The sequence below is a fragment of the Falco rusticolus genome, chromosome 7 (genome assembly GCF_015220075.1).
Source record: "Falco rusticolus isolate bFalRus1 chromosome 7, bFalRus1.pri, whole genome shotgun sequence".
Classification (NCBI taxonomy): Eukaryota; Metazoa; Chordata; class Aves; order Falconiformes; family Falconidae; genus Falco; species Falco rusticolus.
In genome coordinates this window covers 17,131,208-17,158,650 of record NC_051193.1, presented here as the reverse complement: position 1 = coordinate 17,158,650, position 27,443 = coordinate 17,131,208, and the positions used below count along the sequence as shown (strand labels likewise).

The window sequence follows — 27,443 nt, the reverse complement described above, 5'->3', positions numbered from 1 at the left end:
CCACTGCCGCAAAGTTATAGTGAGCCATAAGATCTTATATGGAGAGGGGCAGAACACAAAATCATAGCACCGAGTGATGAAACCAGGATAAAGGAGGAAGCAGTAGAGAAACAAGATTATGACCCTTGAATCCAGCAGGATTTATCGCTCTGTACTCAGTGGTCTAAGGACAGCTCAGCTCCCATGATGCAATGACACCAAATGCCACCTAAGCTACAAGTTCTCATATTTAGAGTTTGCTCTCAGCTGATTTAGTTTGCCAAAGTTCATTATTTCAACATTAAGCAGCACTGGAAAATTCCACTCACTGCTGGAGAGAGAATAGATTTTTGCGACTAAAAGGAGTAAATAAAAAGCCACTGCCTACGGTTTGTCTATGAAAAAGTGCGTGGGACCTCCTGTGTAGGAAAATGTATTTGTGTGTATTCATTCTTTGGTATTTTTTCAGCAGTGAAGCAGATACTCCAAACTCTCAGAGATTTACCTAATTCTGTTGAATAGCTTTTGCCAGATGATTAGAAAAGTTCTTCTGTTGAGATATGGGGCACACCAGCTATGTATTTCATGCTTCCACAGAGTACAAATCTGTAACCAATCTTTCATTTAAAAGCCTGTAAATGTCCACAGGGAAGATAACACTTTTCTCCCCTTGCCACTGTTTTGTTAAAAAAACTAATAATAGAGGGGAAAAAAACTTACAACAAGGAGTAATAAAAAGTTAATCCATAGTCTGGGGCCTTGTGTAAATGCAGTAAACATGAAGAATTTATTAAGTTTTTCTTATTCCAGGTGGAGATTGTTAAAGGCAGGCTTACTTCTCCTGAACTGTTCAAAATTACCTTTCTTGGAGTACAAAGTTTCACTAGGTGTCTTAAAATCAACCTCAAGCTAGATAGTCTGAAAACATGATAGCTGAAGCAATATGAGCAGAGTGAAAATAAGGGGAAAATTAGTATGGGAGGAAGCTCTGTGGGTGCCCTCCTGGGGCTTGTCCCTGGGAGAGGCCAGGGGGGACAGGCTGGTGCCCTCCAAGAGGAATGGGCACCTCCGGAGAAGGGAAGGGGCTCAGCTGCATCGGGGAAAACTGTAACAGGGACGGGGCTCAGCTGCACTGGGGAAAACTAAACCAAAAGCTGTGAAATAGTCCTCAGGAAAAAAAAAATGCAGAGAGGAATCAGTCAGAGGCGAGGCCCAAAGGAGCCAGAGCAGCAGTGCCCTGGGCTTGGTTCAGTTCAGGTATTTTCTGCTCTCTTCCCTGATCGCTGCTTTGGCACTACGTGAGTTGTGAGTCAGGTCCAGTTCTCTCCACTCAACATGGTTTCCCCACTTAACCTACACCATCATGACGGACCTCACACCTCCCTCAAAGCCTCTAGAGGTAACCATTGTTTGGTGCTGGGACGTGGTTGGGATGTGCATTCAACACCTTATTCCTATTGTCTGTGCTTTCTATTATTAAGATTACGAGCTTCTTGGGACAGACTTTTAGTTTGTTTCTACAGGCTGTAAAAACAGGGACTAATTTTATGGTCTCCACATAATGGCTATCATTATGCACTCTGCTATAAGCCCAGTTCCTCATAATTAATGAAAACTACTCAGGTAGCAAGGTCAAGGTGAAAAACTCTTCCTGTTGGTTTGAAGCACTTTTTCCATTTACTCATTAATATTCTAACTGATGTTGAATGGTTGTGGCTGTGAGCTCTTTCTATCTGGCATTTTAGATCACAGCAGTTTCACCGGGAGAGGACCTGATTCTGAAAACCTTAATAATTTGTGCAGTTTCAACTTGCAGAAGTCTTCCTACAGAAGTCCCTTAGCCTCTCCATGCAAATGGATGTCCTTCCCTCTCATCGAGTTCAGTGAAACCTGTGTCACACTTATACTGATTCTTGCTACTAATAAAATTACTGTTGCGTTATCTATTAGAGTTGAGATAAATTCTGATCTTTTGGAAACCTTATATTTGGTTCAGGAAACCAAAATTAAAACATTTGAAAGCTCACTTCTATCCTTCTAAGCAACCAAAAACCTGCAATGTTGTGGTGGTTTCATTCTAAACATAACATGAGTCTGTTTATAACTGAGATACTTATATCTTCATTTCCACACTATATCAAATTTTGAATTTAATGAGGCTTTCAGGTATAAAAGCCCATCAGCTACAGATCAGCTGCAAGAACCAGTATTTTTTTTCTGCAGGCAAAGTTAAGATCCTGGCTCCAATCTCATAATGTTTTTAAGGCAGACCATTAAGGTGTATTAGGCATGTTATGAAAAGCTACACAGAATACCAATATGTAACATCAGGGTGAATCCTTTTTTCTTTTAGAAAGCCTCCACAAAGCCCTATAGGTGTATAGTCTGCTCAAGACTCATCATTAAGAGTCTAAAACCACATGAAGGCTTACCAACATCAAATGGGTCTATATTTCAGACATGAAAAAAGGAAAATGGCTGCTTTTGATTGTACGCATCTGATCTTGCATCAAAATATCTAGGTCTACTCCCTATATTTATCTATTTTATTATTGATAATATTACATGTGCTAATAGACCTTACTGAGTTCATAGGTTACCCTGGTAATAAAAATGACTGTGCACATTGTTCTGCATCTGACAAAGCTGAGTTTGTTGCTCCACCCCAGCATACTCCTCTTGTGTTCTTACCTGTAGCACAGAAAATGGATATATGCATGAATGAGGGAAAGGTGATCAACATCAAACCTGAAAGAGTATGTCCCTACATGCCACCATCATGCAGTAGCTAGGAAATATGTAAATATTTGATCAGTTCTGAAACTAACAGAATAAATAGTCATAAATTGCACAGTGCCTCTTGGATCTGCAGGCATGCTGCAGGACAGAGAAGACAGAGCCTGACTGCTTGGCAGTGTGGCACAGTGCAGCCTCTGTGCGCTGAGACCTAACCCTAGCACACCAGTAGCCAGCTCCTCCTGAGCACAGGTTTGGTGTCTGCCTGTGCAGTAAAGTTGCCTGCAGTCACACATGCGCACTTCAGTGAAATCAATGGAAGCATTTCCATGGAACTCAGTAGGTCTTGAATTGAGTTTGCTTCGTGCACCATAAATGGCAGCTGTAACACTCTGCATGTGTGGATCTGCCACTGCATGTTTCACCATTTTGTGAGGATACGGTAAAAGGAGGTCAGCATCATAAAGGTATACAAGAATATAGATACTGTACATAAAATAGAGTTCCAAGTTCACCCTGCACTTCATGTGCTACAACAGAGATGCTGAGTGCTTCGTAGATTCCCCAATTCTTCACACAGATTAGTGGCAGAATTCAGTTCTTAGTTACAAATAGATTGCCAGAGAGGAAATTGCTACTCAAAGCCAAATTCTGACCTCACTTGCCAGATTATAAATGCAGAGTGATCCCTCTGACTCTGGTGAAGTCATCTCTGCTTGAAACAGTGTAAATGAGAGAGAATTGGGAACTACATTGTAAAAATTCAGCATTTGGGATACTTTATGGGATAATGCATTAGGACATTAAACACGAGCAAGAGTGCGTACACATTTTGTCCCATGAAAAGTCTACTTTTGATCTACTTAAAGATTATTTGTACTATTATGTCTCTATTCTAGATTCCCCCATTTATGATAATAGCATTAACACTCAGTCCCCTTCTGATGTGGTGTCAGTTACGCTCCTCACTTTCATGGAGTAACGCTTTGAAATTTCAAAATACTTGAAGATACTGTAACAGCCAGTGCTGCCAATATAGCATGGAACTGCTACTTCACAATTCAAGTAGTCAGCTATTGACTCGTGGCAATCTATATCTGCATTAAAATGGTGAGTTTTGGATTAATGTGGAGCTGAAAGCCCAACTGAGGCTCTTTGCTGCCAGCCTGTCTCTGTAATTGCAGCATGGATTTCACCAACCACAAAGGGCAAAATGAATGTGATCATCCCCAGCAGTCGATAGCACATTGATTTTTTTCACTCTACGATTCGCACAAATATTGAAGCTCATTTTTTAAGCAAGGAGGATTATTAATCTACATTTCTTTAAAAATAAGTCCGTTTTGGAGCATGGTACCTTGCAGGGCTTATTTAATGTGCAATATGTAAATCAGATAAGCAAAATATTCTTTTTTTCTTTTTAACCAAAAATTGGCATTCTCAGCAGGCTGTGAAACCTCATCCTCACCATCGTGCTGTCATGTGTCGTATTGTTTGGTTAAGAGATTAAAGAAGGAAATGTTGGCAGGTCTTGTTCTGGTCAATGGTCTGCGTTTTCTTAGTTTGGTTTCATTTTCACTAACCCCTGAGGTTGTAAACAGACTATGTACAACATCACCTGTGGTTCCTAAGATGAAACAATGATTCAAGATCATTTCTTCCCTAAATGGATGCAGTTAATCTGTGGTATAACAAATATATTTTAAGACAGGGAAACCAAGAAAGTTCCTGCCGAGTAGTGGTAATGTTTCTGAGAACTGCAACATTTCTTTTCCTCTTGGCATCACCTGTTTCTTGGGCAAGGGCTTTCTGGAATTATGTCTTCAGCTGTATGGCTGTGAGAAAGCTTCAGTACTGAGGGCCAGATTTACTGCTCTTTGCTCTGCGTATATGCAAACGGACAGTGGTTGTTAATATGCGCCAGCTGCAAAACGAGCAGCTGACCTGCATGAACAAAATGTATTCATTCAGTCCTTCATAAGCCATAGTCACTTGTAAGTGAATGCAATATGAGCCACATACTGGCTACAGGTTGACTCGTTTGACTGTAGACTTCCCTGGTTCTGACTTTACCTTCCTAATTTTGCAGGTCAGATCACAGATTTCTTCAAGCCTGCATTTCCACATCACTTTGAGGAGTGCAGTTACTGGGCCAGCTCTGTGCTGGATTTGGTCTATTTGTTAAAACTTTTCTCAAGGGAAGCACAACTCATGATAAGAAACATTCCAGGAGTGGCTTTAATGAAAAAGTAACAAACGAGCACAAATTAGATTACCTTTATAAATGTCTAAGGTCAATCAGGGCTCTCCTGTTTCTTCCTTCATCCCAAGGCAATATTAATGAATGCAAAACCCCTCTTTGCCGAGGGGCAGCCTTGAATATCAAGTCTTCGTTTGGATGGATTTAATTCAAACCCCTGGTAAACCTTGAAACAAATGCAGGGTGGTAAACTACAATGTAGGAAAAAACACAGAGACACTACTTACCCTTTGTTTTGGTCTTTTCACCAGCACCACATTACACATGCAGAAAAAAAACCCTTTTTAAGGCAGTATTTCTTATTTCCCTCCGTGTTCCCAGTTAAGTTGATGAGGTACCTTTCATGAGTCAGAAATGCTCTTTTAGGTAAATGTGACAGAATAAGATGCATTTGAAGCTGATCAGGCTTCTCACTGTCATAAACACTGCTTCTGTTTTTAACTGTTTGTCCCAGTAAATCCTCAAACTAGAGCAGTTGCTGTGTGTCATTAGCTGTGTTTTTGCTTTCCTCAGGGTATTTAGCTACTTGCTCTGCAGCTTTTATTGCACTTAGCAGTACAATAACATCTCAAAATGCCCTACCTTCAATTCCAGAGAACAGTCAAATGAACACATATTAGGCACACAAAAAGATAATTCCCTGAAATAAACTACCATTCATATTATGATCTGAAGCTCAAACTTCAATTTCCCTTACTACCCTCAATGTAAGAACAGCCTCAAATACGAAACATTGAAGGCATGAACTGTGTTTTCTGCTTTTCGCATGTGGAATACCAGGACTGTAGTTCTCAGCTCAAAGCCCTTGTAACAAACCCTGATCCTGTAAGTGCAGTTCCAGACCAAGTAGCTGGCAACTGGTTGAGTTGGGCTGAGAATCTTTTCTTCTTTCTTTCACGATAGTCACCTGCAACAGAGGATGAATTATGATGAAAGGTAGCAAGTAATACAGAGCCTTCCGGGCATGATAAATAACTTAGCATTAGCAGGTGTATATAAAACAATCTCTAACTATATTCTGAGGTCATTACTTGATTACACTGTGAAATGCCTCAGTTGGACTTTGGACTTCCCGTACTATTCTGGACATTTGGAAGCAGGAGGAAATTTTCCAGAGTACTCAAGCAAAGGTGGTGTGAGCTTCCCCAGAGGCTCTCTTTTATCTCATAGTGATGCTTTTTTATCTTCAGCTGTTTCTTACCTAACTTCCCACTGTCCCACACATGGGGAAATCCTTTACATCCTCCTGCTTCCACTGATAACGGGGGTTTCAGGTGACATAAAGTCATGTTAGTGGACTGACTCTAGTGATACAGACCAACAGAAAAAATGGCCTGAGAGCATAAATCAGGAAGGCATGGAATTACAATAATGTGTCTGCAACATAGCAGAACAGCTCACATATGTTCTTTATCTATCCATAAAACGAACAGGAGAGTTCCCCAACATGCAGGAGCATCTTGTGTTGCCAGAGTCCTTCTGAACAGCGTGGTTAGTTTTTGCAATGTCTGTCCGTGACACTGATGGCAAGGTAGAGAATAACTTCATGTGTTTCCAGAACCATTTCTGCTGCATGACCATGTAACTTCTGATGTCAGTGACCTTTGCTTTTTCCCTTTTATCAGGTCTTTGGTGACTGGCAGACTTACCACAGGGAAAGAGAGAATATATTTAAGGAAAAAAAATACTCTTATTTCCATCAGATTTTACCTATAAAATTATGGACGTAGATCACATTCAAAATAGTGCTCACAGAAGAGAATCATCACGCATCCCTGGCTATTAAAAAGCACTCATCTATGTTTTCAGGATTATTTTATTCCACTGACTAATGAACTAATAGTTGTAAAATAGATATAAATGCATTACATTAGAATGTCCTGTCCAAATTTAGTTCAAACTGATCTGACTTTATATGTTTGCTCTTCTTTTGTTTCAAAGAAGGTGCAGTCGCTGGCATGCTGAGTTTGTTTATGCCATCTCTTTTTGTTTCCATCTGGGTCTCTGTATGTTTGAATGTAATAGTAAAGCTTTTAAGAAAGGCAGGATGGTCTTGGGGTTAGAGCATAGTAATAGGATTCTGGAGACCTCAGGTCTCAGTGTGATGCTGCCACAACGTTCCTCTGTGATCTTAGGCAGATTACTTAGTCTTTGACTGATTCTCCTGCTCTGTAAAAGGGACATTAAGATATTAAGGCCTTGGAGAGTTGTGTATCAAAAGTACAAAAAAGAAAAGTACAAAGAAATAGATTTTGTAAGGGTAAAAAAATACCCCACTGTCCTGCAGCCATGCATGCGGCTGTTAAAATCTTTCCCTGAATGGTGCTGTGTCATGAGCTCTCAATTAAAACTGTAATGGGAACGGAGAAGGCCTGCATTTTGCAGAGCTAGATAGCTAATGAGCTGTGCAGAAAAAACTACCTGAGAACAGTTGCAGAAGTATGCTCTGTGCAGTTCAGCTCATTTACTCTTAGGCATATCCGCTCTGTTTTAACTAAGCACTGAGAAGGCTGTCATTGGCTACCGTACTGAGATTATCAGTGTTCCATTTAATATAAAGAACATTATTTGAACAGGGTCCAAAGACATTTGTATACAAAGCATCATTGGAAGCACCTCCCAATTCCTTTGCAAGTGAATAAATATGTTTTCTCCATGGTTAGAGAATCTCCTTTACTTAGTTATTGATTAGCGGAGTCAAGCAAACTTGTAACCTTACCTAATGCATTTTCACCCTCCATTTGCCCCAGCCATAGATTAAAATTTGTACTTAAATGAAAGGACTCTTCTTCTACCAGTGACTCCATCGTCATCCATGCTGCTCTGGGTGGCATTCACCCATGTTCAGTGGCTCTCTTTAAAACCATCTTAGATACTCCTGTGGAGACAGGGCTGCCTGAAGAAGGGGACAGATTTTCCCAAGTACCTTTTCTGAGAGGGCAGAGAAGGCAGGACTCATCATTACTTCATGACACCGCATATACAAGAACGACGGCTCCAGCTTTTAGCATTGCTGAATGCTCCAGTTACAGCTCCCGATGGGCCGAGCTTTCCCCCCAGCCCACAGGCAGAAACGTGAGGCCTGACCCCAGCCCACTGCAACATCAGCATCCGATTGATGCCCTCCTGTGACAGGTCCAGGGACAAGCGGGGGAGCGCACGCCCTTGGTTATCGAGGGCATCAGGGCTGGGGGCAGAGGTAGCTGCACTGCTGAGTTGCTACTCCATGTAAAGAACTGGCAAAGCTGAATAAGGGTTTGGAGGAATGTAAAAGCTGGAGGAATCCGGGTAACAACATAAAAGATGTTATTCCTAAAGTGCGCAGGGATGAAAGCCAAATGGTAGTAGGTCATTCTGGAATCAGAATTGTGAATGACAGAAAGAGAGCTGGGAATGAAAGGGCATGTAAATGTCAACAGTTAGGGAACAGAGATCGTGAGCTCTCTCAAACGGAAGAAAGTGCTCAGAATATTCAGCAAAAGCAAGTTTGATCATAAAATAAACTTGGTATCTTCAGCCTGACCACCTGGCTACTAGTGTTTTCCAAGGTATTGTGACAGATGAGCAGCTGAAGGAAAGAGAAAACCCAACAGAGACCTAGCCAACGGGGTTGTGATATACAGACACAGATACTTCTGTGAGATGTTGATGGCAGAATACGTTGTGTCACCTAAAAGGAAGGCAATAGCCCATCTCACACAAGAGTAGGTGCTAGCATAAAGGAAAAAGATATAAAGTTAGAAGGAAAAATAAACAGGCATGAGAAGTGAAATGTAAAGCAGGTAGCTGGAAAGAAGATACTGCCCTTCCCTTACAGTGAAACAACTTCAGCTTTTTTTGAGCCTGTAGAGATGAATATGTGTCAACCAGCTGTGAATCTTACCTATGAACGTGTTTCTTGTGCAGTATTGTTGAAGAAGGACAAGTTGCCTATAGGAAGCTGGTATTTGTCCAGCTTTTTTTGTCCATCTGTCCATATTATTTTTTTTTAAGTATCATTGAAGATGAACAAAAGGTTTCAGGATTGGCATTAAGATGTAGAACTTTATCAGTTGACCCAAACCTAGATTAGCAAAGTATAGACATTGACTGCTACCATGACGATTTGATGGCTTATATGAAATAAATAGTGTCTAGATCCAGTTTCTCATGTGCATTAATCACTGTATTGTTTGCATTAGTTAGTGGTGGTGTTGCACTAGACTAGTGGTGGGTGCTGATGCACCAGATGAGAAGGTTGGTGCCCTCAGCAGTAGTTTTGCACCTTCTGAAAACCAAGGCACTATAAAGTCTGTGTGAACAGCCCATGCTGACATGCTTGAGATAATATGTTTTTTTCTGTGAATAAAAAAGACTTCCAAAGATTCTCAATCCAACACATTTCAAGTACATTAATTAAAAAAAAAATAAATAAACCCATAATTTTCACAGCAAATATGCGATATTTGGCAGATAACAAATTACATTACCTCAGTTCCAAAGCTGTTCATCAGAAACATTTGATATGGAAGTGGTTGGTTTTATTTGGCTTTAGAAATTAGAGGGCACAAACTTCATAGCAAATGATGGGGTACAGTTATTTGCTTTTTTCTGTTTGTCAGCTATCTATGAACAGTGCTGTTTTGACAATGTGCCAGTTATTTTAAGTCCACAAGTTGATCTTTTCTCTTTGACTAAACACCGAGTATTCCGTTTGCTAAGTTGTTAACAATGTATGTTTGCTCAGATCTGCCATAGAACATCCTTCTTGATCTCTGATGAGATACCTGAAAATATCCAGCAAAAAGGAGAGGGGAGGTTTTCAAGATGGGTGTACGAATACTTTTATCTTGAAGTTGCAACCAAGTGCACTCACATGATTATTAAAAATTTTTGTTTTCTATTAACACAGAAATAAAATATCTCTTGAGCAATTCAGAAGATGACTGCACAGGATAAAATGCATGGTGCAGCCAAAATTAACTTCTTTTTTCATTTGAACAACTGTTGTGAAGCTACTTTTTGTAGCAATTGCCCAGCCTTGCAAACCACAATAGTAAAAAGAATATCCAATGCCCCAGCTGGAGAGATAATCAAATGCTTCTTACCTTTCTGACAAACTATTTGTCAGTATTTTTCCTCTCCCACTGTGACATTGCCTTGTCACGGGTGTAATTTTTTGGCATTTCAAAAGCCTGTTGTTGATCTTCATACAGAGATTATAGATCTCTGCAATGCTTCTCCTTCATTATTTGTAATTTACATCTTTCCCTACAATCTAAATACTGTAATAGTCCCTCTCTCAATTCTTGTCCTGCTGTTACTTTATCCTGTCCTTTCGGGTCTTGCTGGTGAAATTAGTATGATTGAATTCTGATTTTTAATTACTATAAAAGCTATGTGTCACGGATGGGTCTCTACTAATTGTAAAGTTCAAAGATTTGTGTGTGCACCTGATCAGAACTCTGTTGCCCTATTACATCTGAGATTAATTTTTTAGTGGCTGTGACCAGGATAAAGAATGGTCTCGCTCTTTGCATCCCTCTGTCCTGGTCCTGGGGGGGGGGGGGGGGGGCACCAAGGTGGTGGTGTGGCATGGGTCTGGCTCCATGCCGGAATGAGCAGGAGGTGCTGCAGGGAGCAGGGGCATGCAGAGGAGCACAGCCTTTACCAGCTCTGCAGGAACTCCTGCCACAGGGTTAGTCTGAGCTGACTTGCAACTCCAAAATCTGCATTTGAAAGTGTGATTTTTTAAACAGATAATTTTCAGCGCAGAGTAGTTTTGGAATACTTTTGGTGTTGTATCTTTTTAATCTTACATTGTTAATCCCTAAATAATAAATAGAACTGCACTGGTTGGATGCTTTCCTGTGCACATGTTTAGTATTTCTGAGACTTCCTTCTGCCCAGAGAGGGCTTTAGGGTTAATTTATATCCATTTAGCTAACTGGTGCAGTTTTTGTGCTTGTACTCTTTTATGTCAGCCTAAGACTGATTATGCAAATTTAGTTCATGCCTGTAAATTCATCAACACAAATTAAACCAATGTATGAATGCTGTCATGCAAAAGTTGTTCCAATTTAATTAAATCAGTATCAAACAACACTCTCCATGACTTTGTGTATAAGCCAGGCCTTAATGGCTTAGGTCCCATAACAAAAAGTGAACAAGGCACCTGCTGCAGCCTTAAATTCTTTGGGAGAAGCTCCTTCTTTTGCAATGTGCAATTTTACAGTGCCAGGCACAGCAGGAAACTGCCTCACTGCAAGTTCTATATAGCAATGTAAACATTCGTTCTCTAAATAAATAGAAGCTTTGCTGATTATTACAGCAGTTACACAGCATCCTAATTAGGTCTCTTGGTTTAGAAGGTTTTGTTGTCTTTGCTGTAAAGAAAATCAGGTTCAAACAGTGGAACTGATTTCTAAAATCATCTAAGCAAAAATTCTCTCCTGGGCTAAGAGCCAAACTGAGCCATCAGACGTATGTGAATGCAGCTCCCATTTTCCTAAGCAGAAACTGCTGTGTTCATCTAAGAACAGAATTTGTCTCTTCCAGAAGCCTGGCAGAATGTTTAAGGGTGACAAGGAAAATGGTATTTATAAAAGCAGACATCACTGGAAATAAGAGTGCTCACACTGCTGTGATTTCAAAAGTTGATCCTGAATACTTAGCAGCAGGTGAAGCACAGAGTACTCAGCTTCTCACCATCAAAGAGTTCTAGCAGAATTTCATAGTGAATTAAAGAGAGAGATAAAGCAGCTTAGGGGATCACACTGTTTTCCTTTTCTAATGAACTTCTTTGTTGATGATGAGAAGTTACTTTTCCCATCTTCCTTTCTGTTGTCATAGAGCAAGCGGTGCTGCCACAGAGCCCACGTAGCATAACTGGTGCCATTCTTTTTTGCTGTTTCAGTGTTTTAATATTTCATGCACTCTTCTTTTCCCTCTTCTCTGTCCCTTCCCTTTTGCTGAAGATGGAGAACTGGAGGACTTCAATCCTAAGGGGGTTAGAAACAAGAAAGCACATAAAAAGATTCCCCATAGGAATTAATTTTGAGACCCTCACATTCTTTCAACCCAACTCAATATTTTGTTAGGGCACTCCTTCCTTCTGAATGTTAACAGTACTGGAAGTTAGAAGGTACTTGCAACCACTACCCACTCTGTTAGTGGAAGGAAGAAGATTTTTACTTGAAAGAAAAGTTGCATACAGTATTCAGTGTCCCACAATTTGCACTTCTTCCTAATATTTGACTTCAGCTGCAAAACTAAAATCCCCATTGTGGTAGTAGTAGTAGCCTTGTGAACACAAAAGTAAATCAAAATATTTTTTTAGGGTAGTGCTCACTGCGTTTACTTGTCTTTTTTTAAAAAATATAATTGTTCTTCCAAAATTGACTGCAGCTGATAACAAAACCAAAAAAGGCTTAAGCTGACAACTGTTTCTGAGGCAGTGGGGACAGAAGTCATATTCCAAATAATCCTTTGCTATATTGCAAGATATGCCAAAATGCCCTATATTATTTCCATTTTCATTAATGCAGTTATATTTTGTGACATCTTCCAAAATATATGTAATCATTTCATAATAAATTTCATAATAAATTGCCTGGTGACTTTTTATGTTACCATTTCAGCTCTTCTGAACTTCTATTTGGGTGCCAAACTCCCAGCGTGGATGTGTAAAACTCACTATTGCAAGATACTTGCTCTGTTTTCTTCCTTCCCTTGTGGATGCATAAAACTCTCTGTCCCATAGTCACATAGCTGTGTATAGGGTTGGTAAAGGAACTCAGGTGGAGTAAAAGAACCCAGTCAAGTAACTTAGCTATAAGATTTTCTTCAGTGTATAAATGCTTTCAGGGCACTCTCTCTCACTCTCAGACTTTTTCTCTCATCTTCTCTCTTTCTAATTTGTTTCTCTTTTCCACATTTCCCTCTCATTTTTACTGACCCTCTTTTTGACTGAAGTCATTCTCTGTTTTTGTTCATTCTCTTACTGTTTTGCCTATATAATTTCTGGTCCTGTCACCCTTTTGTTGTGTGCACACCTAGAAAGATTGCTCCATGTCTTGGGAACAAGAAATCAGTTGTGGCTGACTTTATGAAAGCTGACTCTGAGGGTCCATCAAGCTCAGCGAGGGCACAGGTTTCTGCATCATGTGCCCATCGCACAGTTTGCAGGTGCTGAGATGAGGTGCTGAAGAGAAATCTTGTTGAATCCTGGGTGAGGGCTTGGGGGCGTTGGTGAAAGATTAGAGTGAAGTTCTAAGGGAAAAGTACAAGATGAGACTGCTACTTTGAAATGGGCATTGTGAGAGGTCATGGTTACCGTTTTCTGTCCGAGCAGTACAAACAGTTCAGCTACACAGTCACAGGTAATTGTTTCAAAGTCCAGTGTTTGAGATTGAATAGCAAGTGCTTTACACCTGATTCTTAGCTACATTTCTGGGTCAGTCAAAATGTTCTGGGAGTCACATACAGAGCACGTGTTGCATAAATTATGTTAGTATTTACATGAGCTTCAAGTGCAATGACCAAAGTAGCATCTGTAATCCAGCGCTACCTAAGCAGCCTTTAGATCATAAACTAGTTGGTTGCATCCAGTGCTTTAAAAAAAATCTCATTTAAAAACTTCCCTTTGGGAACTGGCTTGGCTGGGAATTGGTAATGGGATCTTCTATCTATACTTTTGATCATGCTTAAATGTTATTAACGCTTAATGTTGTTTTGTGCCATGTGACATGCTTGCTTTGAGCACCTGGACCTCTCCAGTAAGACGTGCATTTGGGCAAGTTCCTCATCACGCTATATGTGGGATTACCTTGGTCTGACCCAAGCTTCTGCCTCCAGGTTTGGCTTCTGGCAGCCTCATGGAAGCTGAAGTAGATATGATCTACTTCAGTAAGTGATGCGGTGAAATAGGAACAGTTCTGTAGCTGCTGCTGAGAAACTGACACCCTCACTCCTTCCCTTTCAGAAGATTTCTGTTAGATTGGCTCTAGGGATTTAACACCCATCAGTTCCTGGAGCTGATCGTGCACTTCACCAGCACATCTTTTGGCTCAGCTCTATCTGCTGAATGAGATGAACCAGAACTTAGTAAGTGGGAAAAATGGGAAGCTTGCTTCAGAAAGGCACTGTGCTCCTGACTAAAACAGTAGCATAAATGCAAACACAGTGAACTGAAGAAACAAAGTATTAGCTCTGTTCTCACATCAGTAGATTAAATCAGAGAATGCATTATTTTCTTTTGAGCCTCTTTTGCTGCCTGATGTGCACAGGTCACCCCTGTTAGTTTCACCTCCATTCTGCAATTCTAGTCGTTACTGCTTTTCCCCTGGTCTGATTCCACAGCTATGAATCTTTGGAAACCATTGGAAACCAGTATGCCACAACTAGTTAAAATGATAGGTGCTACTTCTCCATTTTCCATTTTATCATTCCTACCTCCTTTCAGTGAAGAAAATCTAAACCAACTTTGTTATAATGTGTGCAGTATATTTGAAAGAAAGTTTTAATTTTTCACTTATTACTCCACAACAGTAAGGGGGAAAGTGCCTTCCTTACATCTGTCTAGTGAAAGTGTCATTGTCAGCTTTGATTGCAGAGATATTGGGACTCCGACCTTCAATGACATTGCTAGCAAATTTTGACTGACAGCATGCAACACTGCAAACCCCTGCTGCACATGCCCATCCTCCTAGAAAAAACTGTTTCTCTTTAACAATGTTCTTATGCTACTGACTGTGGACTACCCTAGATGCTAAAATACAAGGTAAGCCCAGCAATATCCAATTACACTTATTGAATACAATCTGGAAAGACGTTTGCAGTTCTTGTGTGACCGGTTACCCCTTCTATGGTATATTTTAGTGAGGGTGTAAAAAACGTCCTTAACCTCCAAATTTAGGGTATGGATCAATGATATCTGAGGTGCGGGCTGATGCCATGTGCCATGAACACTGATCACACTTACTTGCTCATGCTTTACTGTTTGGAAAGAATGCTATTTTCATGAAACTACTGTATATGAGCATGTGATAGATATACAGCTGAGGCGTCCACAGGCTCTGACAACCAGGACCAGACTGAAGGCTGTCTGTACGTCAGAATGCAGTTTGTGTTGGTAGCCCTGCAAGCAACTCCAAGCATTTTAAAAAACCAACAGATTTTGCCTTCTGATCATAGAATCACAGAATTGTTTAGGTTGGAAAAGACCTTTAAGCTCATTGAGTCCAACCTAATGTCTCCAGAGGAGCAATGTTTAGTTTGTTAATATCTCAGTACAGCAGCCATGCTTAGAAAGGCATAGCTTTTCAAAAGGTACACCTTGTGCATGGGTTCTGTGGGTTACATCCTGATCACTCTGTGTTTTCCTGACCATACATCTCAGTCGACGGGGTTTCCATTCACAGCACTTTTCAGGCAGCTTTCTCGGCTGCTTGCCGGTCGTGCAGAGTACAACAAACAGTTTGCTTACAGGCTCCCTGCTGCACCGTGCCCAGCTTCTTGGGAATGGTGGCTGGGCTAACCTGAAAGTCTGACCCACTACCAGTAAAAGTGGTGTAATCCTCGCATTTCTCAGTCTTGGAGCAGTATAAACCCTGCCTGAATCCAAACTCTTCCTCAGCGGTAAATCAGATAGATAGGCAAGAGCCCCCTGGATAGGCCACTCCTGCTTGTGTCCTGCCTTGTGTCCGAGGCTGTCCTTGACTGACAGTGGGATGCTGACCAGGGCAAAAATCAGTGGCACCGGGCCCTGGTGAGCCCTAGCCCTGGGGAAGCAGCACACATGCCTGGGTGGGAAGAGAAAAATTAGACCCCAGTGCATGCTGCATCCTACCGCGCCGCAGTGAGGACCCCTTGCTCCGGTCAGGAGGCAGCCTGCACCTCTCCCTGCTGCCCCTCTTCCAGCCAAAACCACTTCACTAGGAGGGCCCAGCACGCCTCTTCCTTTCCAGGTCTCCCTCAGACTCTGTCTCCTGGTCTTAAAAATATTCAAAACATTTTAACTGTTGTCAGTTTGATTGTTATTGACCCCATATGAATAACATCTCTCGCCCTCTCCCCTGACACCCTTGATCAGTTTTTTATTAAAACTTTCAAGCTGCAGTTCTTTAATATAATTTTTAATGCATTTTAAATTGTTTCTGGAATTTTGTATGGTGTCCCAAATGCTTGAAGAGAGTGAGGAGATTTATAAATAAAAATATTTTTATTACACTATAAAAGAATCTGTAACGCTAATGCTGCAATGATAAGATAAAGTATGTGTGGAATTCCTTTTCCTACATGCTGTGTGCTCCAAGAAATTCTGCTTATATGCAGTATTACAAATGAGCTAGACTAACCCAGAACAATATTCCCAGTATCAATCAATAGACTATGAACACATTAGTATATTAGCAGTTTATGACAGTATTTAGGATCATATGGTACAATAATGGAATACACTATCTTCTGAGATACCAGGCAGTCACATTGTCTAGCATGGTGTGAGTCCTCATGTCCAACTCCTGCTGTTTTCTAGGCAAAGCAAGTAGCTTTTGCAGGTAGTGATTGTTTTTGCAGTAGCAGTACCCTGTGCAAAGGTCTCTGATACAGTATGTTTGAACAATCATTGCTGTATTATCTTATCTACTCTAGGTAACAAAGAGATTCAAATTTAGGGGCACCCAGCAGGACTGTGGTCACAACTGCTAAACAGAATAGTGTCTGTACTTGAAGTGTCAAGTTACTTGAATTTGAAAAATTAATTTGCAGAGCCAGAAAATGCCCAGTAACTCATTCCTTTAGTCTTGACAGTACTTCCTTTGAATCGTATGTTCCAGTCCTGCAAAGACTTAATCAGGCTCTTACTTACTGAAATTGCTTCTGTGGTGAGCAACGGAAGAAAGGAAAATGTAAAATTTGTTAATGGGTATGTTTCTGTCATGGAGAGGGGCCTTATTATATGTCACCTGGGGATCCCAGTACGGCTATCTAATGAAGACTTACTGAAAATGGAGATAGATTATGCAATATTGATATGATTCCCCTACTCATAGAAAAAAATACCTTTTCCAGCTGTTCCCTTTGCATGCAAGAAGAAAAAAAAACCACCAGAAAACAACCAGTGTGCAAGCAAGAACATAGCAAGTCATGACAGCATGTGGCAGAGAAAGCAGCCCAGTCTGTGGTTCCAGCTGTTGTGTGTTGTGCCATGTAGAGAAGCCCATAGGGAATGGGACAGGACAACATTCTTGTTTCAAAATCTCCCTGTTCTTGTGAGCCCAAGGGGAGACAAAGAGTGGGAAAAAGCCAGTCTGCATATTTGTTTGAAGTGTGGAGCAAAGTCAAATTCAAGAACACAACACTCTTGGCAAAAGTAATACCTAAAATAAAACTGACACCACAGATTTGGAGCATTTGCTGCCAGAGCTAGAAACCATCCAGAATGCAGGAAGCTGGTTTGCGATGGGAAATGCATTTTTATCTGAGAGAGCCCTCCAGGATGTTTCCAGCCACAAAGAGGATGGGGAACTGACATTGCTCACTGCATGAGCATTTACTTGTCATCCGCAAGGTCACAGTGCTCTCTTCATTCAAATCCTTCCTGGAAAGCTCCTTTTGCTTCACTGCTTCTAAGAAGGTAATGGCTGGGTAGAGGAAAATACCCCTCCCAACTTCTCCCTCCCCACAAAAAAGGGCTGTAGCAAAATAAACTTCCACGTGAATTAGCCCTAAGCCTGCACATATGTGCTGCCTACAGCAAAGGGAAGCTTCCCTGTCCTTTTCCTGTCCCTCACCTGACAGGCTGGCAGTCTAAAAGCTCCTGGCAAGCTGAAAGAGGGAGGTTGTTGTTGAAGACGTAGTAAAAGAAAGATGATTTGGCCCTTAAAGGATTAGCACCTCTGACTTCATGCCTGTAACAGAGATTCACTCCAAATGGAGGATTGAGTCCCTGATTAGGTAGGTATCCACAGAAAAAGCTGTCCGCAGCTGCTGAGTGAGCGATAATATTCACAAGTTGTTTGAGAGAAGTTGGAAGGGCAGTGTGGATGGCCAGGGAAAGAGCACTCAGAGCTGTAAGAAGTACTTCAGGTAGTTGTGGTCAAGTCAATCCTAGAGCAATGGGCTGGTGGCCAGAAGATTGTTCTTTCCTGAAAGAACAAGTATTTGGAAGATGCACCAAACCCAGTTTGAGAGCTCCAAGAAGCAAAGGGCATTGCTGTAACTTAGACCTTCATTAGAATTACCTTATGTACATTTTATATGCCTAATTAATTTTAATTTGTCTAAGAAATCAAGAAAACATCTAAGTTGCCTTTGAAGCCATGCACCTATTTGCAGCACTCATTCATCACAGTGTTTAGGGAGCCTGCTAAACATCCTCGCTTAGTGTTTGCAGTTCCAGCATGCCAGACTTGCCTGAAAGCTGAAGTTTAATAATTTTAGTCAAACATACTTTCCACAACCACAGGAAAAGCTTTTCTTCAGAGGAGAATGATTCCACCACGTTTTCCCCTCCCACCTCCTCATTCTCTCACTGGCTCTGCTAGCAGGGCTTCCCCAGGATCTGAAGTAGCAGGACTCAACTGTGACTTAGAAACACTAGCTAGGTACAAGAGCTTTGCTAATGGCATCTTCCAAAAATCATTTTCTAGGACAGGAACTTTCCCCTGTATCTACACAACAGTATTATAGGAAAAGCTTCAAGCAAGTAAGTCTTGTCAGAAGAGAGCTTAGCATGTTCGGTACATCCTACAGGCAGAATAGAAAATGATACATCTTTTGCACTATATGCTGCAATTTATATATTTTAAAATTCAATCACAAATTCATTATTATCTTTTCATCATAGTTTGTTTTAAAATTGTTCAAAAATAAGTTAGCAGCTATTCCACCATTACTCTTGACAATTTAGACAAACATTCATTTGTAACAACCTTTATTTTGTGTGAAAAAAATGTTCAATATCAACACCAGATATATCCGTGTCCTATTCTATAACAGCACTGTGAGATACACCATTCTATTCCACTTTTTTCTCCATTTGTTTATTAATCAGTATATATGAGTCTTGTGGACATAGTGAATGACTGAAATGTATAGCATCACACATCAGACTTTTTTCAAAGCTCATAAATGATCAATATATCTTTGAGAGGGAATCTGATTTCTGATACATTTATGTTAATAAGAATGGAAACATGGGCCACTGGAAATTGAGAGATAAATCAATAGAGAGGTTGGACCTTCAAGAAGTTCAGTGTACAATAAAATAGACAGCAAAATATGCTTGCTGCTTGTCTGCAGTGCTTGGAGTGACTACAGCTGACCAACAAGGTAAATCAAATCTGCTGCCAATACATTCTTCTGCTGTCCAGATAAAACAGCGGACTAAGCCGGTGAACTTTCACCCTTCACCCGAGCTCTCTAAGCCAAAGTACAGATTAAAAAAAATCAATAACCCCAATCGATGGGAAAATATTTTTAGTCTCTAACTGAACGATATGTTTTGACAAGGCCAAAGAGGCGCACAAAAGAATGGGAAAAGATAAAAGACAGAAAATTAGGATTTTGTTTTATTGGTTGAGGTAGAATCACTATTCATTCCCCCTTCCTACAAATCCCATTGACACTGGCTAAAATTATCTCACAGGAAGGAAATAAAATGAAAGGTTATGAATTCATTAAATTGTCTGATTTACTGTGTATCCTTGTAACATGTTATCTTTACTGGGGTTTGTTGCCATTATTAGACACTTAACATTGAGAAGACACTTTGGAATGTATTAACATGGAATTGGGCACTATAAGAAGCATTTTGCCAGGAAAAAAAATCAACAACTCTTAACAACTTGTGCCTTTTCCTCTTGCTGCTTTTCAGCTCTGAATCCAGTGTACCTAACATATAAACCACAGAATACCAGAAACCCCAAAGCAAAGCAAGAAGCCTGTGGTACACCACTTACAAAGCATTGTAGAGTTAGTATAGGTGAGTTAGGGCTTGCTAACATCGATGTGAGGGTCTTCAAGGCTCACAGAGGAAGGTTCGAGGGGTGGTTTTGCTGAATAGCTCAGCAGCTGTGAAGGCCGTGCTGTGTGGTGCACTAAAAGTCACCCCAGCGTCCTGGCTGGGCAGCAAGGCAGTGCTGTGCCCCAGGCTGGCAGCAGGCACAAAGTGGGGAACTGGGACTTTCCTTCCCATTCCTGCTCCATGCCCCCCTCCCGTGCACCTTGTGGGATGCAGCTCCTCACTGCCTTATACCAGCCACGCTGCTGGGGATGACAGGGGACCGGTGGGACCAGGGCTTCCGGGGAGCTGCTGGGTGTCTGGTGTGGTTTGAGGTATGATGCGTGGGGAAAATTTCCAATTACTTGCAACTAATAAGGTTTTTGCAGCACTTGGACATTTTTTCCCAAAAGGATGTCAGCAAACTCTTTTACTCATTAACGTCTTATCGAAGTGGTCTTTTTTGGTCTGTTTACAAAACATACAAGGGGTGATTGCAGGCAAGCAAAAGGTGACGTTGAAGGGTATGCTCCTCTTCAGAGAACAGCATCAGATTTTTTTATGAATGCTGATTTTTTTGTTGTTTTTGCAGTTAGAGTGATTACTGTTGCCTCTGGAGGGGCTGCAGTTTGTTGTCAATCCCAGGTCACTGGGAACCTCCAGGCTCAAGAGCACAATGGCAAACGGCAGGCAGGCGTGCGGTGGAAATAAGGGGACAACATCCAAATCCACTGTGCAGAAATGGGAGCAGGGATGGATCTGGTCGGTGCTGACACAGGTACACCCTTTGACATTTGCTTTTCTGGAGTGGTTTCTCACCTCAGAGTACAATGGCCACAGTGCAATTTGTGAGGGGGGGCATAGGAATACACAGGGATGATATGATTGCCTTCTCATTTCCTTGTGCTCTTGCATCTGTAACTAGCTTTTGCTTTAAATTTAAGATTACGGCAGAACGTTTTTTGTTTCATAGTTTCACAGGAAAGAATGCTGGTCCAGGCCCTTTATTCCTATTGCCTCATTTTAATCCAGGATATAATTGCAATAATATAAAAAGCCAGCATTTTAAAACACTTCTCCCTAATTTATGTGGTCATTATTTTCACATTCAGCAGGTGTTTCATCTCAGTTTCCTCTCTCTGACTTTTCAGAAGGAACTATCCTGAAGCTTTCATGGAGTAACGTTTACAACATAAACTCCCATGATTGAAATGCTGTAGGTAACTCTTATCATCCCTGAAAGCTTTCAGCATATGCAGTGAAGTATGATGACTGCTAGAATTAATTAGAGAAAACAGATGTCAAGCATTTGCCAAGAGTTATTTAAAGAAAATCTATCTTGTACAGATAGTTGATGGTAGGGTTTGAATGTTACTAGCATCTGAGAAATAGCTAAACATTTTTCCACTTTGTGTAAAGCATACCTAAAATACATTGAAAAGAACACTTTGGTCACCCATGAAAATAAAAGCAGAATAATATGATGGTGGCTATATTTTTCTTCTTACTAATGCTTCTGTGAGACCCTTAAAGATGATGGGCTTGCCTGGGTTGTGAGCAGGAGAAGAATTTGACCCCTGGGATGGCTCCTGATACATTCATGGACAAGGTGAGACCTGGGATACGGAGCCCATTTCTCCAGCAGAGGCATCGGGAAATGAATCTTTCAGAAACGACAGGAAGAATTAGGAGGGTGACTTGGCCCTGGCTCACACACCAGCTCCAACAAGAAAATATCTTGCTCCTGTTCCTATGTAGATTATACCTATGTTTCTATCATCAGCATCCACCAGCTCTCTAACAGAACGAGTTCAAATGCTTTTCTCTCTGCAGCAGTCAATGCACCCCATGGCCTGTTCAATCCTTTCTGCTTAAATGACTTATGTCCTGGCCTTCATAATTCTGTCAAAGAAAATATACAGCCTTCATCTTTGTTATCTTTCATTGTGCCTAAAGAGGTCAGAAGTTCAGAGCAGTTCGTGTAGATAGCCTGGCTGAATGTAAATATGGCCATCAGTTTTGGTGCAAAAAGCCTGCAAGACAAAATTGACAATCTTCTTCCCACAAGTTTTGTGTGTGCAAGCATGAAACTTGCCTTCCACTAGCATTTGTACTGTCAAACAGCGTTAATGGAAAGCACAAATACATGAGAATGCAGCCAAAGCCAGTTCAGAGAAAGAGTGGATGAATTTGTAGGAAATCCAATGCTTCTCTCATCCATCACTATTCACATTCCCTTCCTCGCCCGCAGGTAGAGGCACAGAGACTTATTGGATGGGATTCATCTTACCTAACTTTAGACATATATAGTGTGGATATCTCTATCTCAGCTTGTCTAGACTCTTGTGAAAGTCAATAGAGAGATGCAGGCTGTTCTAAGCCCAATTCATCTGACCTGTTTTAGACTCCTTCTTTAAGGAAAAGATGAAGCTTTCCCTAAAAGTGACTATTTCTCTCTAGTGACTCAAGGACAGCTTAGGCCATTAAATCACATGCAGGCATGTACATTGCACTATTTACATGTGATGAATCCTGTCCCTCTAGCACATTTGATAATATTTTTCACACAGTTAGATGAGTTTAATGGGACCTTTTTGGCCCTCAAATTACCCAGTATTCTCCTGGGCTTCTCCCCTCCCAAAAAGCGAAAGCATTTATACAAAATGGTTATTTCTTTGGTCTAAACCTATTTCCCTGGCAGAGGCAATTTTTCAGGCCAGGGTTTCGAGACCAGCCTGCCCAGCAGCCTCAGGACACAGGGAGTGCTGCCTCTGCTCACACCTGGCCGCTCCATGTCTCCCCTTCTCCTCGCTGCTCTCCACGTGCTCACCTGCTCAGCCTGCCTTTCGGAGCCAGTCCCAGTCCTCTCTGCCCTCTCTGCCCGTGCTGAGGATCATGGTGAGCCCACACACTTCTGCTCAGGCTTTGGATAATGGCTTTTGCTGTCCCTGCTATCCCTGTATGAGAGCCTTTTAATTGCATCTTCCATTCAGCCTGAATAAAGGGTGAGCAGGACATCTATTTGCTTTGACCAGGCTTGTGATTGATGCAACTGTTAATACTTTCCAGCGTAACACAATCTTCCTTCACCTCCCCGGGATGCTCTGTTGGTAACATGTCCCTGCGTAACTTTTTCAAGGACAGACAGAAAGTGGTACAAAAGGCAAGAGATGGCAGTGGAAGCACCAGTGAGCCTCTGCCCCGTTGCTGAAGGGTTACCTCCTTCCAGCATCTGGCCCACCTTTTGCTGCTGCCCACGGCATCAGCAGAAAAGGTGCTGTTTCCTTGCTCAGCAATCATTTCTAGCGGACCACTGGCAACTTCTCTGTGCAGAACTGTCTGCAGTGTCCTAGGGTCATCTTGCCCCCTGGGAGAAAGCCACAGAGACACCTTCTGCTGTTAGGCATATAATGAGCTTCCATTCTTTCATGTAAAGCCGAGGAAAGTCATCTTCTCAACAGGGCTGTACTGAGCAATCACCCGTCACTTGCCTTGATGTGGTGAAGTTGTCAGGGACAGCAGGTCCCTCTGCCATACCAGCAAAGTGCACTGATAATTCTCACCTCAGTCGGACACCATGCCACATGCTCTCCCCCAAGGTGGGCATGTTGAGCAACACCCTCTCAGACCTAGTGTGTCTTTGGAGGCAACAATTACACCCAGAGTACAAAAAACATAGCACAATAAAAAAAATACTACACACAGAGCTCCTCAGTAAAACAAGTCCAACTTGTATTACATTCATGGTGCCACATAATGGAATTTAAGCCATCCTTAAGGTTACTCTAAGTCCCAGGAAAAATACAGCAGCATGTAAGGGGGAAGGAAGGGAGAGAGAGACCACAACTGTAGCCATCAGGAGAACAATCAGAGGACTGTCAGGGAGACTCCTGGGATTAAACCACTTTACTCTCTGTTATGCACAAATCCAACCCTAGGCCCCTCAACAGAGCATCTATAACTCTGTTTCCCTTTTAAGCAAACCTCAGTAGAATTGGTTGTTTGGAGATTTTCATCTAAAGACCACCAGAGTTACAGCAGTTTAGACAAGCTGCTGGGTTGTTCTCCTAACACAACACAAACAAATGCAGTTTATAAACAACAGTCAAGCCACAGCTATCTGAAAATGTAGGGGTGCTGCAGCAAGGTAAACTGAGCATGGCAGTGACGGCACGTGCTGCTGGGGTAAAACGTGGCTGGTGCACTGCCGATGTCGGCTGGTACAGCCAGGATGCCTTGTTCAAAACAGCGGGGGAGGCGAAAACCCTCCCAACATTTGCACACAGGGATTCAGTGGCCCTACTTTCAGGATGCAGACAATCTCATTACCTCCACACAGTCAACCAGCCCTCCTATCGATAGGAACATATCTCAAATACCCTGAACTGTCATTAGTCATTCAAGAATCAGCAGTAGGTGGTAAGTAGGATTGGACAGTTACATACCATTGCAGTCAGTGCCATTGACTGTGTAGGACAGGACAGAGACAAGTTTCCTTAATACATGTGCTTATTTTCTTGTTAGCGTTTGATTTCTGACAAATGTGATGGTATGCCCCTGTCTTTGCTTTGGGATGCACTGCCCAGTACTTTTTTCTCTGAATGCTGTACTTTTGCGCCACCAACAAGCTAGAGTGGGAGTCAGCCTTTGCGTTGGGGCTGTTGCTGCCCTAACGCAACAACAAGAGAACAGGATCAGGCCAAGTCGACTGCTCTGTGACTTGTCATCAGAGGCAGGACGAGTATCTTTTTTTTCTCCACCCCAGCCCCAGAGCAGCTGTGGATGCCCCATCCTTGGAAACATTCAAGGCCAGGCTGGATGGGGCTTTGAGCAACCTGGTCTGGTGGAAGGTGTCCCTGCCCATGCCAGGTGGTTGGAACTCAATGATCTTTAAGGTCCCTTCCAACCCAAACCATTCTATGACTGTGATTCTATGTCCTCACCTGCCTCCTTCATGGTCCTCTGCCTCTATCTTCTGCCACTTGCTTCCCACTGCCTGTTGCTGATGCTCACAGGTCTGGTCTGTATTACCTGGAGCAGTTCTTGCTACTCTTTCAGACCCCTTCTCAGCGTTACTGTCACAATGAGTTGAGGTCAGGAAGCACTGAAAAATTTCTTAGTACAAAATATTTATTTTTAGTAGCAAATAAGATAAGTAGTAGACGAAACATTTTGAAAGTTGTTTTTTTAAAAATTATTAAAAAGAGTTATAGGCCTAAGCGGAGTCCTTGCAGGAAAATAAGAAATACAATAGCAGTGGGAGACCCAAGGGAGATGAAGTTTTGAAACTTAGAGAATAATTGTAAATCCTGGGATATAGAAAGATAATTTAGATACTGTAGAGCCTCATAGTGGCTTTCTGCTATTTCTGTCATAATTTTCTGCCATGTTATTTTCTGTCAAGCCTTACAGTATTTCTATAATGACTAACCCTTTTTTTTCCCCAAAACTTATCTTTGAAAATTATACACAAGGTCAGAGTTACAAAACTGAACACTCCATTTATTATCAGGAACAAGAAAATCTGTCTGGGCCACATCACCAATTGTAGCTGTCTACCTAATAGGATGAAATAGGTCGCGGGGAGAGTAACTGAGCGGTAAAGAGAGGCACTGCAGGTGACAGAACAAGAGTGATAGGAGGAAGATCAGCAAAACTAAAAGCAAGAGAAGATACATCATTGGAAACAAAACCAAATCAAGCTAATGTCTTCTCAAAGCAAGATGGGTAAAATAGAGGGACTTAGTAAATGAGCTGAAGTCATTTGACAAAAGATCTATATAGCAGATCACTTTATTCATAAAAAGATCTGACTGACATCCTTTGCAAATGGAGTTTATCCCAATATGCAAGAACTTTCAAAGTGACAAGGGTAAAATTCTGCCTATGTAGTAAATACTTTCATTCCTAAAATATGCTGATGCTGCAGATTGCAACTTTTATTTTTAGTGCTTTCCTACAAGTTTGTGCTGCATCTTCCAGTCTGGGGTGAAGAAGCATCGCCAAAGCAAGCTGAACCATTTACCAGAGCTTGATGCCAAAGAGAGCTCATCTCTGAGACTCTGAATTCTGAGACACTCCACCTGAACTTGTTAAGAGCCACAGTGTTGAAATATCTGAATTTTCTGCTGGTCATAAATTCTGCCTTTTGATGAACTCTGGTACCATACCAGTGGGGTGCCTCAGCTCATACTGAGGGTTAGACCGCTCACATAGAAAGCCTAAAAAAGTGGGTGCCTTGTGAAAGCACCAAAGGTGAAGATATGGTGAAGGACATGCTTCAGGGCTCATGTAACTGATGTTACACCATGACTCTCATTGTGGTAGAGGACCTGTCTTCAAAAGGGGTGCAATTGATAAATCATGTGCCAATTGTATTTATTCAATATGTCAACTTGCACTCCACTCTGGAGTGCCCGGACCAGTGCCGAGGGCTGGTGGTATCTTTGCTGCACCTCTCACATTCCTAAAGCTGAGTTGGGGCTCACTGGTGGCTCAGAGAAATGCAGCTCCATCGCTTCCTAACAGGGAGAGGAGAACTGGAAGGAAAGCCGCAGTGGGAAATCCCATGCATGGAAGGCAGGGGTCCATGAAATGCCAAAGCAGGGCACAGTGTGCTGCTTGCCAGGAATGAACTAATGCCCAAGGGAAAAGGACAGGGTCTCAGGCTAGGACTCTCCTGGAGCTGTTGGTTAGGTCTGAAGCTCTGAAGCCACAGTGCAGTGCTGTACTTTTGGTTGGCACGTGGCACGTACACAGGCAGAGCAGGAGATCCAGGCATCTTAGAGCATATTCAGAAATAAGAACTGTGCTGTTGAGAGATTTCTTCACCTTTTACTAATGAATTATGTTATTAAAGACCTGATACGAGGAACACTGAAGTCCAGGGGAAATTTAACACTGCACTCAGTGTGCTTTGGATCGAGCTTTAACAGCCCGCTTACTAATTTACAGCTATAACATTCCCTTTCCACGCCAAATACACACTGACATCAGGTTGTATTGCCTGTAACAGCCCACTGTCCCTGCCAGCCCCCGAGCTCACAGCAGCAGGGCTGCAGGGCTGCTCCCCTGCCTGCTGCAGGTGCAACCCATTTCTCCAAGTGCCCAGAAAAATTCATGCTGTCTCCATGCGCAGTTTGAAACAGCAGCAGATCAACCAGAAAACGAGCAAGGCTTGGAAACAACTTTCTGCAAATTCAAGAGATCTGAGAGATTTTTTTTGTTTTAAAAAGGAGAAATCAAGTGAAATAAGCCTAAGAGAGACTTACCTTGCATTTAGACCTGGGTTATGGTTTGTGCTGTTTTTTCTCTCCATTCTCCTGCAAACATATGGTGGCCGGGGTGGTGGGGGGAAGGGGGGAAAAATAAGAGCTGTAAGAAGTGTAATTGATGGCAAAAGAGGTCCAAATGTGTGCACCAGATCCAGACACTCTCCAAAATGTAATCCTTGTTTGTCTTTATGATGGGAATAATAGCCTTCCT

General features: G+C 41.8%; 1 long non-coding RNA gene across 3 annotated transcripts in view; it reads left to right on the top strand.

The window, feature by feature from the left end:
* LOC119151683 overlaps positions 1–27,443 on the top strand; it is a 121,361-nt gene that overhangs the window by 11,880 nt on the left and 82,038 nt on the right. For 2 of the 3 annotated variants that reach the window (XR_005105504.1, XR_005105501.1), the window contains exon 1: positions 20,477–20,736. The exons of the other annotated variant lie outside the window; for it this stretch is intronic. This is a non-coding gene — a long non-coding RNA (uncharacterized LOC119151683). Of the gene's footprint in view, positions 1–20,476; positions 20,737–27,443 lie in introns of those variants that run through there. 3 annotated transcript variants of the gene reach the window in all.